This window comes from Phacochoerus africanus, chromosome 14 (genome assembly GCF_016906955.1).
Source record: "Phacochoerus africanus isolate WHEZ1 chromosome 14, ROS_Pafr_v1, whole genome shotgun sequence".
NCBI classification, from domain to species: domain Eukaryota; kingdom Metazoa; phylum Chordata; class Mammalia; order Artiodactyla; family Suidae; genus Phacochoerus; species Phacochoerus africanus.
The window spans coordinates 682,084-696,780 of record NC_062557.1 but is presented as its reverse complement, the minus strand read 5'-3'; positions in this window follow the sequence as shown (position 1 = coordinate 696,780).

The window sequence follows — 14,697 nt, the reverse complement described above, 5'->3', positions numbered from 1 at the left end:
TTACTGAGCCATTGCGTAGTGAAACTGGGAAATGGTTAAAGACAACATTGAAATGTGACCTAGGAAACTCGCTGTGAACTATCGCATGTAAATGTATTCTTTGGCTGCACACCAGCATGCTTAAGTTCCCAGGGCCAGGTTTCAAACCCATGCTGCAGCAGTGACCTGAGCCACAGCAGTGACAACACCAGTTCTTTAGCTGCTAGGCCACTGGGAACTTCTGAACTATTTTTAAATATAGAGAAAACTAGACAATAGGGAAAGAGAGTCACCCCTCGTCAGGTGAGGATGCTTGAACACTCTTAAAAAATGAAAATACAAGACATCCAATCAAACTTCTACTTCAAATGAACCCGGAATAATTTTTTAGTATGCGCCACAGAGGTAAGGCTACTGGGACTGAAAGTATATTAGTGCTTTGCCTAGAATGGGCGGGGGGACTGGACCCAGAATGGCTGCTGATGGGTACGGGGCTTCTTTCTGAGGTGATGAAAATGGAAATTCGATAGAGGGGTTTGGTTGCACAACTCTGAATATACTGACAACCACTGAAACACCCCCCCCTTTTCTTTTTTTAACTTTTTAGGGCTGTTTCTGCGGCATATGCAGGTTCCCAGGCTAGGGGTCGAATGGGAGCTACAGCCACCGGCCTACACCAGAGCCATAGCAACACCAGATCCAAACCGCATCTGCGACCTACACCACAGCTCACGGCAACTCGGGATCCTTAACCCACTGAGCGAGGCCAGGGATCGAACCTGCAACCTCATGGTTCCTAGTCGGATTCGTTTCCATTGCACCATGACGGGAACTCCTGAACAACACAGCTTAAATAAGCGAATTTTATAGTAGGTGCGTTGCATTTTTTTCTTTTTTAAACAAGTGGCACATGGAAGTGCCCCAGCCAGGGGTCGAGCCACAGCCACTGTAGAAGCAACGCGGAGTAGTTATGCTGAGAGCCGCACGGGAAGTCCGGTGCGTTGTATTTCAATTAAAGACCCGGCATTTAATCCACAGCCCCCTGTGCTCCCTCCTGGGGCTTATTCTTGCCACGTCGTAGGGGCCATAGAGTGGTGGGCCAGCGGGGGAGGCTTGCAGGGACTGGCGAGCCAGGACCCCAGAAGCACACGTGACTATGCGCCCCAGGCCGACCACCGCAACGACCCCTGACCCCGCGGGCTTATTTGGGACTTATCCCAAGTCACCCTCTGGGAGATGCAGCAAGGGCCCTCGTGGTCCAAGTGGGCGCCCCTAGCGTCTCGAAAGCTCTCTGCGGTCGCCAGCGCCCCCTCCAACCGCCCACGAGAAGCAAACCCACAGCCGCAAACGCCACCACGCCAAGCTGCGGATAAGGGGCCAGCTCCACCTTAAATAGACCTCCTTGGGCTATGATTGGCTACTTAGGATCATGTGCCCATCTCGGACCCAGTCGGCCTCTGTGATTGGCCAGACTGGGTCATGTGCGGAGGAGCCTGGGCTAAGGGAGCTGGGAGGGTCAGCGGGGCGGGGTTCCTCGCTGATCGCGGAGGCTGCGTCCGGCTGGCCAGCTCAGAACGCTGGAAGCCTATCCTCCCGGGCCCCTGGCCCTGGGCAAAGCGCTCGTCCAGGGTGGACCACCCAAAGACCAGACCCCCGCCTCACCCCCACCCTTCCCTTCAGGGTTTTGTTCAACGGATAATGCAACTCAGCAAAGTGGAAGTAATTTTCCAGTAAACGCCACCGAAACTTTGCCATTGACATCTGTCAGTCCGTCTTTTTTTTAGGCCTGTAAATGTGTTATAAACTCTTACAATACATAACAGCATACAGACATAGGGAGGTACCTTTTAAAGCTGGAAAATGCTAAACACCTTGGGTATGGGGAGGAGGAGAAGCACAGCGACAGACGCCAATTACTGGAAATGCTCTGATGTTCCTGCTGGAGGTTGATTTGCAGGTGTTCATTATATTATTACACCACTATGGTAAAAACATACTTTTTTATAAAAAACTTAATATTATTATGTTGCAAGTATAAGCACACTCCCCCCGAATACGTCAGCACCCATACCCTTAGCATGTAGCATTTGTTCACAGATTTTTAATGTTAAATTCACAGTGAAGTTGGTAAATCCTAGTCATACATTTGCTGAGCTTTAGCAAATACAACCACTGAGTGAGCCCAGACGCTGTCCAGGCAAAGAGAACAAGCCCAGCACCCGGAAAGTTTCCCCCTGCCCCTCCCATTCCATGTCCACCCCGGCCGACCAGAGGCATTCACTGTTGTGATTTTTCCCACTGTGGTCTTGGATAGTCTGGGAGTCGCATACGTGAAGCACCAAGAACATAGTTCTGTGTAAGGCTTCTCCGCCCAGTGTAGTGTTTTTGAGACCCATCCATGTTGGGTGCATCAGCAGTTGGTCATTTCCACAGCCGAGGTCGGCTCCACTGTGTTCCTCTACCTTATGACGGACTCTTGGGCCGGTTCCAGGTTTGGCCTATTGCGAATAAAGCTGCTGCTCACCTCCTCTTGGACGTCTTTGTGCGGACATATGTTTTTATTTCTCTGGCCAGATATCCAGGACCAGGCCAAAGGATAGGAGTGTTTTGTGTCACTGGAAGCCAGCACATCGTCCACCGCAACTTTCAATTTGCACACCACGAGCAGCGAACAAGGGCTCCACGTTCCCTACATCCTCATCGGCACTTTGTACCTTTTTGGCCACGGCACGCAGCGACTTGACGTCCAGGGCCGGGGACTGAACCCAGCCTGCAGTGGTGAAGGAGCCAAATCCTAAGTACTCGACCCCAGCACTTAAAAAATTAGTAGTCATTCTACCAAAGACGCAAGTGGTATGTCACTGTGGTTTTCAATTGCCTTGTCTTGATGACTAGGTACTTTTTTCTTCTCTTGAGAAGAACAAGTTTTTGGTGGATTTAAAATACCCCTCCCTGTGTTTAAACCCTTGTTTCAGATGGCAGAAGTGCGTCTGGCCTGTGGGCCCACCTAAACTTGTGTGTTGCAGGTGGTGTCGCTAAGGAGGACCTGCTGGCCTCTGGCAGTTCTGGGCGGGCACTCCTCACGGTGCCAGCTTTAGTCACGCTGCAGGGAGGGTATGTGATAATAAAAGAGGAAGCAGGTTAGTGTACATTTTGCTTAACTTTCCATCATGTAGGCAACTCAAAATGTCAATCTGAAGAAGCGCACATTCCACCTTCTGCCTGTGGTCACCTTAGCTTTTACTTCCGGATGCCTTGACCTCGTGTCCTTTAGTTACGGACGGCTCCCAATTTACTTTCTTGGGCTGGTTGGTTCTCCTCCTCAGGGTGAAGAGGTCATACACCCTAAACGTGGATTTGATTTCATAAAAGACAGGTGTATTCATGTTGGAGCTTTGGCTGGCCCTTTCTCCAACGTGGTCAAAAGAGCAATAGTGAGATACTATGGAATTTTCCAATTTTGACTTTTTACTGTGGAGCAGTGGGAGTTCTTTACATAGTCGGGAGACCAGTCCATGTCAGATACTAACTAGGTTTACAAATATCCTCTCCAGTCCTAGTGGCTTGCTGCTTGTCTTAGTGTCTTTTCATGAACAGACATTTTATTTATTCATTTCTTTTCTTTTTAGGGCAGCACCTGCGGCACATGGAAGTTCCCGGGCTAGGGGTTGAGTTGGAGCTACAGTTGCAGGGCCTACGGCACAGCAACGAAGGATCTGAGCTGGGTCTGCAACCTATACCACAGCTCACCAGCCATGCTGGATCCCCCACCCACTGAGCGAGGCCAGGGATGGAACCCGCATCCTCATGGACACTAGCCAGATTAGTTTCTCCTGCTGGGCCAAAACAGGGACTCCTTGTTTTATTGTATTTAAATTTTTAGGGCCACAGGCGTGGCATATGGCAGTTCCCAGGCTAGGGGTTGAATTGGAGCTGCAGCCACCAGCCTACACCACAGCCACAGCCACACTGGATCCCTAACCCACTGAGTGCGGCCAGGGATTGAACCCACATCCTCATGGATACTAGCCAGGTCATTTCCGCTGAGCCACAACAGGAACACCCAGGAACAGACATTTTAAATTTCAGTGACCTGTAATTTCTCTATTTATTCTCTTAGGGTTACTGCCAAGAAACCTTAACCTGCTCCTAAATCAAGCAGATTTTTTTCCCCCTGTTTTCCTTGAAAACTTTACTCTTTTAGCTTTCACCTTTAAATCTAGAAATTAATTTTTAGACACGACATGACGCAGGATCTCTTTTTGCGATGTGGATGTCTGCGTTTAATCGCATCATTTGTTGCAAGGACTTGAGGTCAAACAGGCACGGATGTGTGCGGAGTTAACAGGCGCCTCCTCCGGAGAAAGCAGCCTGGCCGCGGACCCTCCTGGGGTTGGGAGCGGGCCTGCCTGGCATGGTGTCCCTTCACCCGAGGGCTGCCTCCTGGGCTCTGGTCCGTTGACGCCTGCGCTGCGGGCAGGGGTCCTGAACCTCCGCATTCAGACCAAGACACTGAGGGCGTCCGGTCAGAAGTCTCCTCCCCGGCGCACCGCGCTCCCTGGGTCACCATCCACTTGGGGCCGCACGGACAAACCCCGGCGGGAGTGTCTGGCCTGGTCGGCAGCCGGCTTCCGGGCCCCCGTGATCCTCAGTGGATCCTGTCCTCCCACCCCCTTCCGCCGCCCCAAGTCCCCAGAGGCCGCAGATGCCGCGCCTTCTCCACCCGCCCCGCCCCTGCCGCGCCTGCGCCCCTCGCCCCGCCCCCCCCCCCCCCGCCCCTCGGCGCCCCCCCCCGCCTCCCCGCCCCTCGGCGCCCCCCCCCCGCCTCCCCGCCCCTCGGCGCCCCCCCCCGCCTCCCCCACACCCCCCGCCCCCAGGCGGCGTCCCCACGCACCCCCCGCGGCACTCACGGGCTCGTCTTTCCTTCCCCGCGCTGCGCAGAGCTGCGCCGAGCTGCGCCGGTGGCCTTTGGGGCTCTGGGTCCGGCCTGGGTCAGACGCTTCTCCACCGCTCTGACTCCGGTGAGGCTTTAATTCGTACAGGTCTTCGAAGTGCACGGGGGACTCACGGTTACGCTTTTTCTAAATAGAATAAAGCGCTTCCTGACTTGCACTTAGAGTGGGCCCACCAGCCCTTCTTAGTTTTCCTGTAGCTTGAGACGTTTTGCTAGTTCATCATCCTAAGGTTGCTGACAAGCCCAGCTCGGCGCCCCTGGCCTGACACTGGGTCCTGACACCGGGTCGTGGGGAGGGGAAGTGGGACGTGCGGCGGCGTTTACTGCCGGCGCCAAGCAAGGAGTCCGGGCAGCTAGTGCCCAGAAAGCCAGAACTCCCGGTGCCTTTCAGGAAAGCGTTGGTTGGCTTGTTTGTTTTGGCCGAGCCTGCGGGCATGTGGAAGTTCCGAAGCCAGGGAGCCAGCCCGAGCCTCCGCAGTGGCCATGCAGGACCATGAACCCGGGTGCTGCAAGAACCCGTCTAAGGGCAGAGGGCACAGAGGGTGCGGGATCAGCTCCTGCACGATTCTCTGGTTGATGGTGAGACAACAGGGCGGGGTCACGTTGGGGGGGGGGGGCGTCCACAGCATCTGTGTTTAGGCTCCAAGAGGCCGGGCCACATGCCCCAAGCAGGTAATTAACATCTTCCATCTGGTGGCGGGTTTTCACGTGTGTAGAACAACTCAGGAACATGCAGCAGGTACCCTAGGGAGGCACACAGGCCCTGGGGGAGGGACTGTCCCCTGCCCCCTAGGTCCTGCTCAGTAAAGGAGTGACTCGTCATTGCTCTCCACACTTCCCTCTCTGCCCACAGTGACTAACCACTGTGAAACGGAAGGCAGTTTTCCCAAGGGGCTTCAGAGGGACGGTGCTCTTTCCCAAGACACCTCTCTGGGGGCAGTTTGCTCTACTGAGCGCAGTGGAGGCTCCGGGAACCTCTCATTTGCTGCGGGAGAGGTAAAGAGAAGCACATCGGAAGATGAAAAGGGAGCAGCCCTGGCCCTGGCGGTGGAGGGAGAAACGGCCCCCAGGCGGCCAGGTCGCAGCATTTTGTCACCAGCACCTGGACCATCTCCCATCTGAAAGGACCCAGGACAGGATTCTTCCATCTTCAGCGAAGTCTGTGATTTAAAACTGATAGGATGGAGTAGGATAGTTACACAGGCAGCTGCAGAAGTCCCAGGAGGGAAACCTAGGGGACTTTGGGAGTCCCTGTAAGTTAATAATCACTCAAGAAAGCCATCAGAACATTGGGGGGTGAAGCAGGCTTGCTTCGCTGTAAATCATAACTGCAAGCACGAGACATGCCGACACACAGGCTGAGGCATTCAGTGAAAGATGAAAGCAGGCCTGCGTTCCAGTTCAGCAAGACAGGATTCCCCAGGACCCAGCACAGGAGTCGGAGGGAAAGATGACCTTCCACGTGGGAGAGCCTCTCAAGACGGGAACTTGAGATGATGATTCAACACATGTTAGCGTCTGTGACCACCTTTCTGCTGATTTGAAAAAGCACCAGCACAGTCCCAGGTTGACCTCATGGGATCAAAGACTCTCTCACCCAGTCTGAAGAGGGGCCAGGGACCTCCACGTAAAGCCGGACCTTCCCTTGAAGGACGAGGAAGAAGGGGGTCTCTTCCCCTCCCCGCTTTCCCTGGGTTATAAAACTGGAGCCACCGGATCCCCGGGCAGAGCCTCCTTGCCTGCCCGCTTGCATCTCTCACAAGCATCTTATCTTAATAAATCTATTTCTCGCCTATCACTTTGTCTCTTGCTTGAGTTCCTTCTGCGCTGAGACACAAAGAACCTGAACTTCTGTAAATCAAGGCACCAGGTGAGCGATTCTAATTTAAAAACGGTAGGTTCAGGGAGTTCCCGTTGTGGCTCAGTGGTTAACAAATCCAACTAAGAACCATGAGGTTGCGGGTTCGATCCCTGGCCTTGCTCAGTGGGTTAAGGATCCGGCGTTGCCGTGAGCTGTGGTGTAGGTCGCAGACGCAGCTCGGATCCCGCGTGGCTGTGGCTCTGGCGTAGGCCGGTGGCTACGGCTCTGATTTGACCCCTGGCCTGGGAACCTCCACACGCCACGGGAGCGGCCCAAGAAATGGCAAAAAGACAAAAAGCAAAAACAAAAACGGTAGGTTCATGTCCCAATCTGGCTTCTGGCTGGGTTCCAGAGGTGTTGTCCGTTTCAGAAACACTCGAGGGAGGTCCCGTGGGGGCTCAGCGGTGACCAGCCCGACGAATGTCCATGAGGACGGGGGACGGATCCCTGGTCTCGCTCGGTGGGCGAAGGACCCGGTGCTTGCCATGGGCTGTGGTGTAGGTCGCAGACCTGCCTCAGATCCCAAGTGGCTGTGGCTGTAGCTGTGGCTTAGCCGGCTCCGATTCAACTCCTAGCCTGGGCACTTCCATATGCCGCAGTTATGGCCTTGAAGAGACTGAAAAATAAAGCCCAAAAACTTGATAAAAGTAAAAAGATATTTTCTATGTTTAAGTTTTTGTTAAAAAAAATTTTTTTTTTGTCTTTTTCTAGGGCCGCACCGGTGGCATATGAAGGTTCCCAGGCTAGGGGTCTAAACAGAGCTGCAGCCGCCGGCCTACGCCAGAGCCACAGCAACGCGGGATCCGAGTCGCGTCTGCAACCTACACCACAGGTCACGGCAACGCTGGGTCCTTAACCCACTAAGCGAGGCTAGGGATCAAACCTGCAGCCTCATGGTTCCTCGTCGGATTCGTTAACCACTGAGCCTCGACGGGAACTCCAAGTTTTTATTAAAAATTTTGATGACATTTCATTGTCATTTTATTGTTACCTTTGCAGATGATTTGGAACTGAATTAAAACACAAAGTACCAAGGGGGGCATTCTCTGTTTCCTGGCATCCTGGTGTGAGGACGGTGCTGGGCGGGGGTGCCCGGCCTGGGTCCCTTCCCTCTGAGACCTGGGGGTGGGGGGAGGGGATGAGCGAGGGGTGAGAAAGGGGGAGGAGGTGTTGGCCTAGAAAAGCTGGGAGGGGGTGGGGCTGGGGGGCACCCTGGAGGGGCCCAGGTGGGTGGTGGAGGGTGGCAGGGAGGAGTGCACCGTAGGTGTCCGTTGGGCGTGGGGGGCAGGCTCGCCGGACCCAGACGCTTCCAGAGCCTGCGTGCGCTGGGCTGTGGGCTTCTGCCTCGCGAGAGCTTCTCTTCCTTTGTCTCGGACGTGTTCTGGGTCATTGTCCCATGACGCGTATTTCGACAGTGGACGAGCGGGCCAGCGCACCGGAAGTCTGTGCCTGGAGTGATGACGTGGCCCAGGGAGAGGAGCCGTGGGAGCACTCGGCCCCTCCGACTCCAAACCCACAGCCACAGCCTCAGGACCTGTCTTTCTCCTTTCTTTTGTCTTTTCTTTTTTCCTGCTGCACTGTGGCACACAGAAGATCGCGGGGCAGGGATTGAACCTATGCCACAGCAGTGACAATGCCAGATCCTTAACCCACAGAGCCACCAGGGAACTCCAGGGGTCACCCTTCTTGAATGTCTGCTCCCCACTGTGCCCCAAGCCTCCTCCCAGCGGCCCCTAGAAGCCCCTTTGAGGCCCAGGCAGGGGGGCTTCTCGAAGTGGCTCTGCCCGCTGTGCCCCCAGCCGTGCCCCCCAGGCCTTTGTCCAGGGCGGGGAGCAGTGGGCAGGCTGATCCGGGCGCAGGAGTGAAGGCTGCGGAGCATTAGCTGTCTTCGAGGCCGTGTGAGTGTGTGTGTCAGTCTCCCGAGCCCACCAACGTGGCAAAAACAGATTTGAGTCCGTAACTGCCAGCAGGAAAGAGCTGAGCTCCTTTCCGGATTTGTGCAGAGGTGAGGGGGTTGGAGGAGACGGCTTGGGGGGGGGGGGTCAGGCACGTGGAAAATTGCACGGGTGGGGAGCCGGCTTGGTCCACGTGAAGGCCCTGTGTGCTTGCGTACTGGTGCTTGTCACACCTAGGCTCTGCTGCCCCACAGGCTGGGCAACCAGGCCCCATCCATGGGCCAGAACCCCCCTCAATGGCCAGAAGGGGAGGAGCAGTTAGGCCCCAGAGTCTGGAGCCCTGGAGGGGGTCCCAACCACCCCAGCCCTTCGGGGCAGTCGTTAAAGTTCCCAGATCCTGGACCCCCAAACCATTGTGAAGCGGTAGGGGTGCCCACTTCTCAGGGACACCCTGACAGCCTGGTGACACCCTCCCACCGTTCCATGCCCCTCAGTCAGCCCACCGCAGCAGCCACCTTGAGGCTGGGGGCTGCAACTCTCGTCCAAGGCCACCTCCGGACCTCCGTCTCCCGTCTGTCGGCAAGGGGCTGGACTCCCATGAACCCGGCACTCAGTCCCTTCCAGGCCTGGCATGTCCAGCCGGGAACTGTGGCTGGGTCCGCTCCCTGCCCTGTCCCGGTCCTGCCACCAGAGGGCAGGCAGCTCCGCGCTCCACAGCGCTCGAGGGCGGCAGTTGCGGCCTGGTGGACGGGTTCGGTTAGGGCGCTAAAGCATCCACAGGGGCTGGGGGACCCCGCTCAGGGCCAGCTGTGCCAGGCTGGGCACAGGCTCATCACGGGTGGGCAATGAGGGCCCTTGGAGGCAGCCAGGGGCTGGCGAGGGTGGGGGTGTGTGCAGGCTGAGCTCTGACGCGGCCGCTGCCCAGGGCTTCTTCCCTCGTTTGGACCCTTCCTCTGGCTCCAGAAGAAGGGGGTGGAGAGGCAAGGGGTTCTGGGGGCCATGGTGGGTAGCGGCTGAGGTGATTGATGGAGGGCAGGGGTCAGGACTGGACCTCCCTGCCACAGGTGCCCAGAACCCACTGGGTGGGGCCATCAGGGCTGTGCCCACGTCAGGGAGCAGAAGCGGTGGCATCTTGAGAGCAGATCTGTGCTCAGAGCAAGCTCTCTGGGTGAAGAGGGAGGAGGTGACGCAGGCCTTCCGGTCTGCGTGTGGGGCAGCAGGGACCCAGGCGAGAACTGGGGGAGCGGAGCCCTGGCTGGAGCCGAGAGGGGTCCAGGCAGGGGTCCAGCATGTGTGGGCTTGGCCTGGGTCACACAAGGTCCAGGGACCGGATGAGAGAGGCAGCCCCACCCCTAAGTGGCCTGGATACCAGCAAGATGTGACTGGCCGTGTCACAAGGGCCACCTGCCCAAGCTCGGTGACCAGGACCGGGTGTCCCTTTTGACGAGGCCCAAGCCAGGAGTGCCAGTGGCTCCCAAGGCTCTGTGGCTGGAGGGCCGTAGGAGCCCCGATTCCTGGGGCTGACCACCATTTCCTGGCCCTGTGGTCTGGCAAGTGATGGCCCCTTGGCAGGGGGACATTGGAGCCCAAGGAGAGGGAGAGTGGTCGAGGGGACATCCCAGCCTCTGCCTGGTCCCCCAGGGGACCCTCACCTCCGGCGAGTGAAGGCTGAAGCCTCGAGCCCAGGTGGAGAGAGACCCACGTGGCCAGGTGGACGGGTGTGAGAAGGCAGAGAGAGGACCCTGCAGCCAAAGTGGTGGCTTTCTGGACGTGCTGAGTGTAGACTGGACCCCTCGCCATGGACCAGATGGGGGGGGCGGTCCTGGGGGGAGGCTTCAGTGGGGGCCCCCAGGCTGGGGCTGGCCTGGGCCAGTGGGCTTTCACAGAGGGCACCCAGGAGAGGCAGGATGTGGCCTCCTTGCCCACCTCTGAGAAGCAGGAAGCGCGGCCGCTGTGGTGCGAACCCGTGGGCCTGGCTGGGTGAACTGGCCTGCAGAGCTGTGGGTCCAGGCTGGCTCCCCATGAGCGGTGCCCCCCCACTGTGGGGTGCTCACGGGGTCGCCTACAAGGGGCCGTCTCCACCTGCCTCTGGGGGCTCTCCTCATATCCCGGGGAGGCCTGGAGCTTGTGACCCAGGGGACAGGTACCCACAGACTCCACTCAGCTGCAGCCTGGGACGCCCCTCCAAGATCCCCAGGCCCTGGGTGCCACGTCTCTCCAGGTGCTCTGGTCAACAGCAGCCACCCCTCCAGTGGCCAGCAGTGGGCACAGTGATGACGTGTAAAGCCCAGGACGGGGTCCTCCAGGCTTCTGGAATCTTCGTCCATGGTCTCTAGGCAGGCTTTGCTGGGACTCAGGAAGCCCCTAGACAGTGCTGAGCTGTGAGGAAGGGCCCTTTGCTGCAGGGCCTTGGGGCGTGGGGGCCCTGAGGCCTGCTGTTGTGTGTCGCTGGCTTCTAGGACCCCACGTTCCAACTGTCAAATGGGGACACCCCCCACCGCAGGTCTTACAGTGAAGCAGAGCCCCCTCCCCAACCCCGGGACAGCTCGTCTGAATGGGGGGCAGGGGTTGTGATGCCACTTCTGAAATGCAGCCACGGCACTTCCGGGGGCTTTGGAGCCTTTCCTGAAGGGAGCCCGCCTTCCTTCTTGGGCGGCCCATCGGGGTGGGGGCCAAGGCGGGGTTGTGTCAGTGGGTGGGGGGCTGCGGATGCATTACGTGGTGCCAGAAGCCCAGGACTCCAGCCTGAGTGGCGGATGCTGGGGGTCTGAGGGACGGCGGGAGCTCCAGGCCAAGGCATCACCAGAGCAGGCAGCTCCCCTGCCCAAGGCCGGCCATCCCCCGAGAGACCGGGTGCTCAGGAAGTCCTGGACACCTTCTACCGGATGGCAAGGAGGTCAGAGTGCAAAGCCAGGGCCTGGGGGGGCAGAAGGGATGTGGGGGCCCAGGACCCGGAGGGGAGGAGGGCGAAAGCGCCTCCAGGAGCCCGGACAGGTGGGGCGGGCTGGGCCCAGTGCCCGGGGTTGGGGGGCAGACTGTGGCCGCACTGGTGGCCAGGTGGGGGCAGGGCGGTGTGCACAGGAGTCCCTGGCCCTTCGGGGCTGTGGGTTTTCATTTGCAAAGGTGGTGATGGTGCCCGGGCAGGGGTAGGGGTGGGGTCGAGGTGTGAAAGGCAGATGCCAGGGTATGGGGGCCACTTGTGCTACTGCCCCTGGGGGTGGGGGGGGTGCTGCAGGACTGAGCCGGGATGGGGGCACACGTGCGGCCGGCAAGGGGGTGAGAATTTGAGGGGCCCTGCAGGCCTCACCTCTCCTTCCTGCATGCAGCTGGGGGCCCGGGCACAGGACCCGCAGGCTCTGTGGTGAGGCTGACAGGCGCTGTGGGCAGATAGACATTTCTGTGGCTGCTCATCTCTGCCTGTGAGGGAGGGGTTCCTGGGGTTGCCCCTCCTCCTCCCCAGGCCCTCGGACCTGAGTCCTCCCCAGGGCAGCGAGGGCAGCAGGCGGACTTAGCTCCAGCCCTGCCCCTCGGCCTGGTGTCTGGCTGAGGTCCCCCTGCCCCCCAGGACACGGCCTTGACCTCTTATGCCCACAGGCCCCCATCTGCAACCCCTCCACTCAGTGCCGCCGGTCCGCCAAGGCGTCCAGAGCTGACCTGCCACCGTCCTCAGCCTCCATCCGCTCCGCGCACTGCAGTCCTGGGGGCCGATGCACGGCTGGCCGCCGTCCAGCCAGAAGAACCGTAACGCCCTCAGCCAGGCCACCCGGCTCCGGGCCCTCCCAGAGTGAGTGTGTGACCTGCTGGTCCCCTCGCCTGTGTCCCCTGCCCCCTCTGCACTCCTGCTGGCTCCAAGATCAATGATGCTTCTGCTGTCGCTCTGGGGAGGGATAGTGCGCTGGGGTGAACGGGGCCCCGAAATTCATGTCCACCTGGGGCCTCTGACTGGGGCCTGATTTGGCGGTGGGTCTTTGCAGCTGTCATCGAGTTACCAGGAGACCCGGGTGGCCCGAAACCCGGTGTGGCTGGTGTCCTTACAGGCAGAGAGAACTTTGGGCCCAGAAGACCATGTGTTGACTGGGGATGAGGGCAGGAGCCCTCGCTGGCACCGCTGGGAGCTGGGAGCAGCCTGGAGCAGACCCTCCCTCAGAACCTCCGGGAGGAACCAACCCTACCTTGGTTTTGAACTTCTGGCCCCCAGCATCGTGAGAAAATCAGTTTCTGTTCTTTTAAGCCAACCGAGCTGTCCTAACCCGCAGTCCGCTAGGGGCGCTGTGGGCACCAGCACGGGCCTGTCCTCACATCCCAGCTCCCAAGGGGCTCTCCGGCCCCCGACAGGAAGGTGGGGGTCGGGGCGGGCGGAACGGGTGCCCTGCGATGCCGGCGGAGGTGTGCGGAGCGTGACGGTGTGGCAGAGGGCCTGGTGCGCGTCCGGGCCGGTCAGAACAGGCTCAGCCCCAGGACTGCGCCCAGCACGGCAGCCTGACCCTTAGCTGCCCCATCCCCCCTTTCTCTTTTTGGAGACGCTTGAAAAGTAGAATTTCCTGAGATCTCTGGGTTCACGGAGAGCCCAGGCCCCTGCTCGGCCTCCCCAGCCGGCCGAGCACATCCTGGTCCAGCAGGGCCCCCCACCCCCACCCCCCGCCCCCGCCTGGCCAGCGCTGGGCTTTGGGGCTGAAGGGTCGCTGCGCTCTTTTCTGGTCACCCGAAGAGGCAAAGGGGAGGCAGGGAGCAGGAGAGAGAATTGTGAGTGGGGTCAGCTAATTTTAAAATAGTGTCATTTCCCAGATATTTTAGATGCTGTAAAAAAAATTGTTTTCTTTTCTCATTCTAAATTAGCACTTGCTTTTGTGCCGGTTTTGTACCTGGGACCTCGGAGGGCTGGGCTGCACCTGTGGCCGGCACCCTGGGATGGTCAGCGTGGTGGCCACCGGGGTCTCAGCCTGGGTCCCCGACAGAGGCCCCGCCCCCGGCCCCTCGAGCCCCGCCCCCGGCCCCGCCCCGCCCCTGAAGCCCAAGGCTGAGTCTGCCACAGGTACGTCTGCTGAAGGTAAACCCGCGCGCCTGTTTGCAGCCCCTGCAGGCAGCGCTGGGCCTGCAGACTTCATTCAGTTCTTGCGTTTGCTCAGCCCCTGTTGACAGTCAATGTTCATTTCAAAAAGTTTCACGGGTGGTGAGCGGTTCTGTCTGTTTCCTGTCGATGAGCGTGGGATTCACTTCCACTAGCAGGAAGATTCCGGTCTGAAGGGGCATTGAACTCTCAGGCGGAAGTGGTTGCTTGGTCTCTTTTCCCAGCGGGTGTATCTTTCCTGGCCTTCGTGTTTTGCTATTTTTAGATCCCCCCAGTCTGCACGTTGGTTATGTATTGTGTTCTGCTGTTGCTTTGTCAGAAAGTAGGAGGGACCCTTCCAGCTTTCTCGTTGGTGCCTGTTTGCTTCGTACCTCTTCCATTCTCTTCCTTCCAATCTACGGTGTCCTGCTGAAGGCGGGTCTGTCGCTCGGCACACAAGACAGTGTTGGATCTTTTCTTCTAAATCCAATCTGAGAGGACCTTAGTATTGGTGAGTTCAGCCGGGGGTTCGAGGGCAGGGAGGGGTGCGCCCCCTGGGCAGGTGAGAGCCCGCCCTCTGCCCCTCCCGCCTTCTGGCAGGGCCTGTGCTGGGAGGATCCGCAGCCATGCCAGGGCCTTGGGGGCCAGAGCGGGGAGCAGCCCATCCCCCAGGCACATGTTTCCATTGCTGTGCTCCCCCCCCCCCCGTCCCCCCTTCTCCAAACCTGAAAGCCCCCAGGGGCCCCAAAGCTGCAGTCTGTGGTGGGGGCCCCCCACAGTCAAGGCCTTTGCCTCCAGCTTCTGTGGGCTCAGCCCACGCCCGCACAGTGTAGGACGTTTGCTCCAGGAGGCCGCTGAGGCCTGACCCTGGGCCCCCGTTTTACACTGAGGAATCCGAGGTCCCAGAAGCTCCGGCCCAGGGGACACACGGAGAAGCAGGGCCCGGACCCAGCCAGGGGTG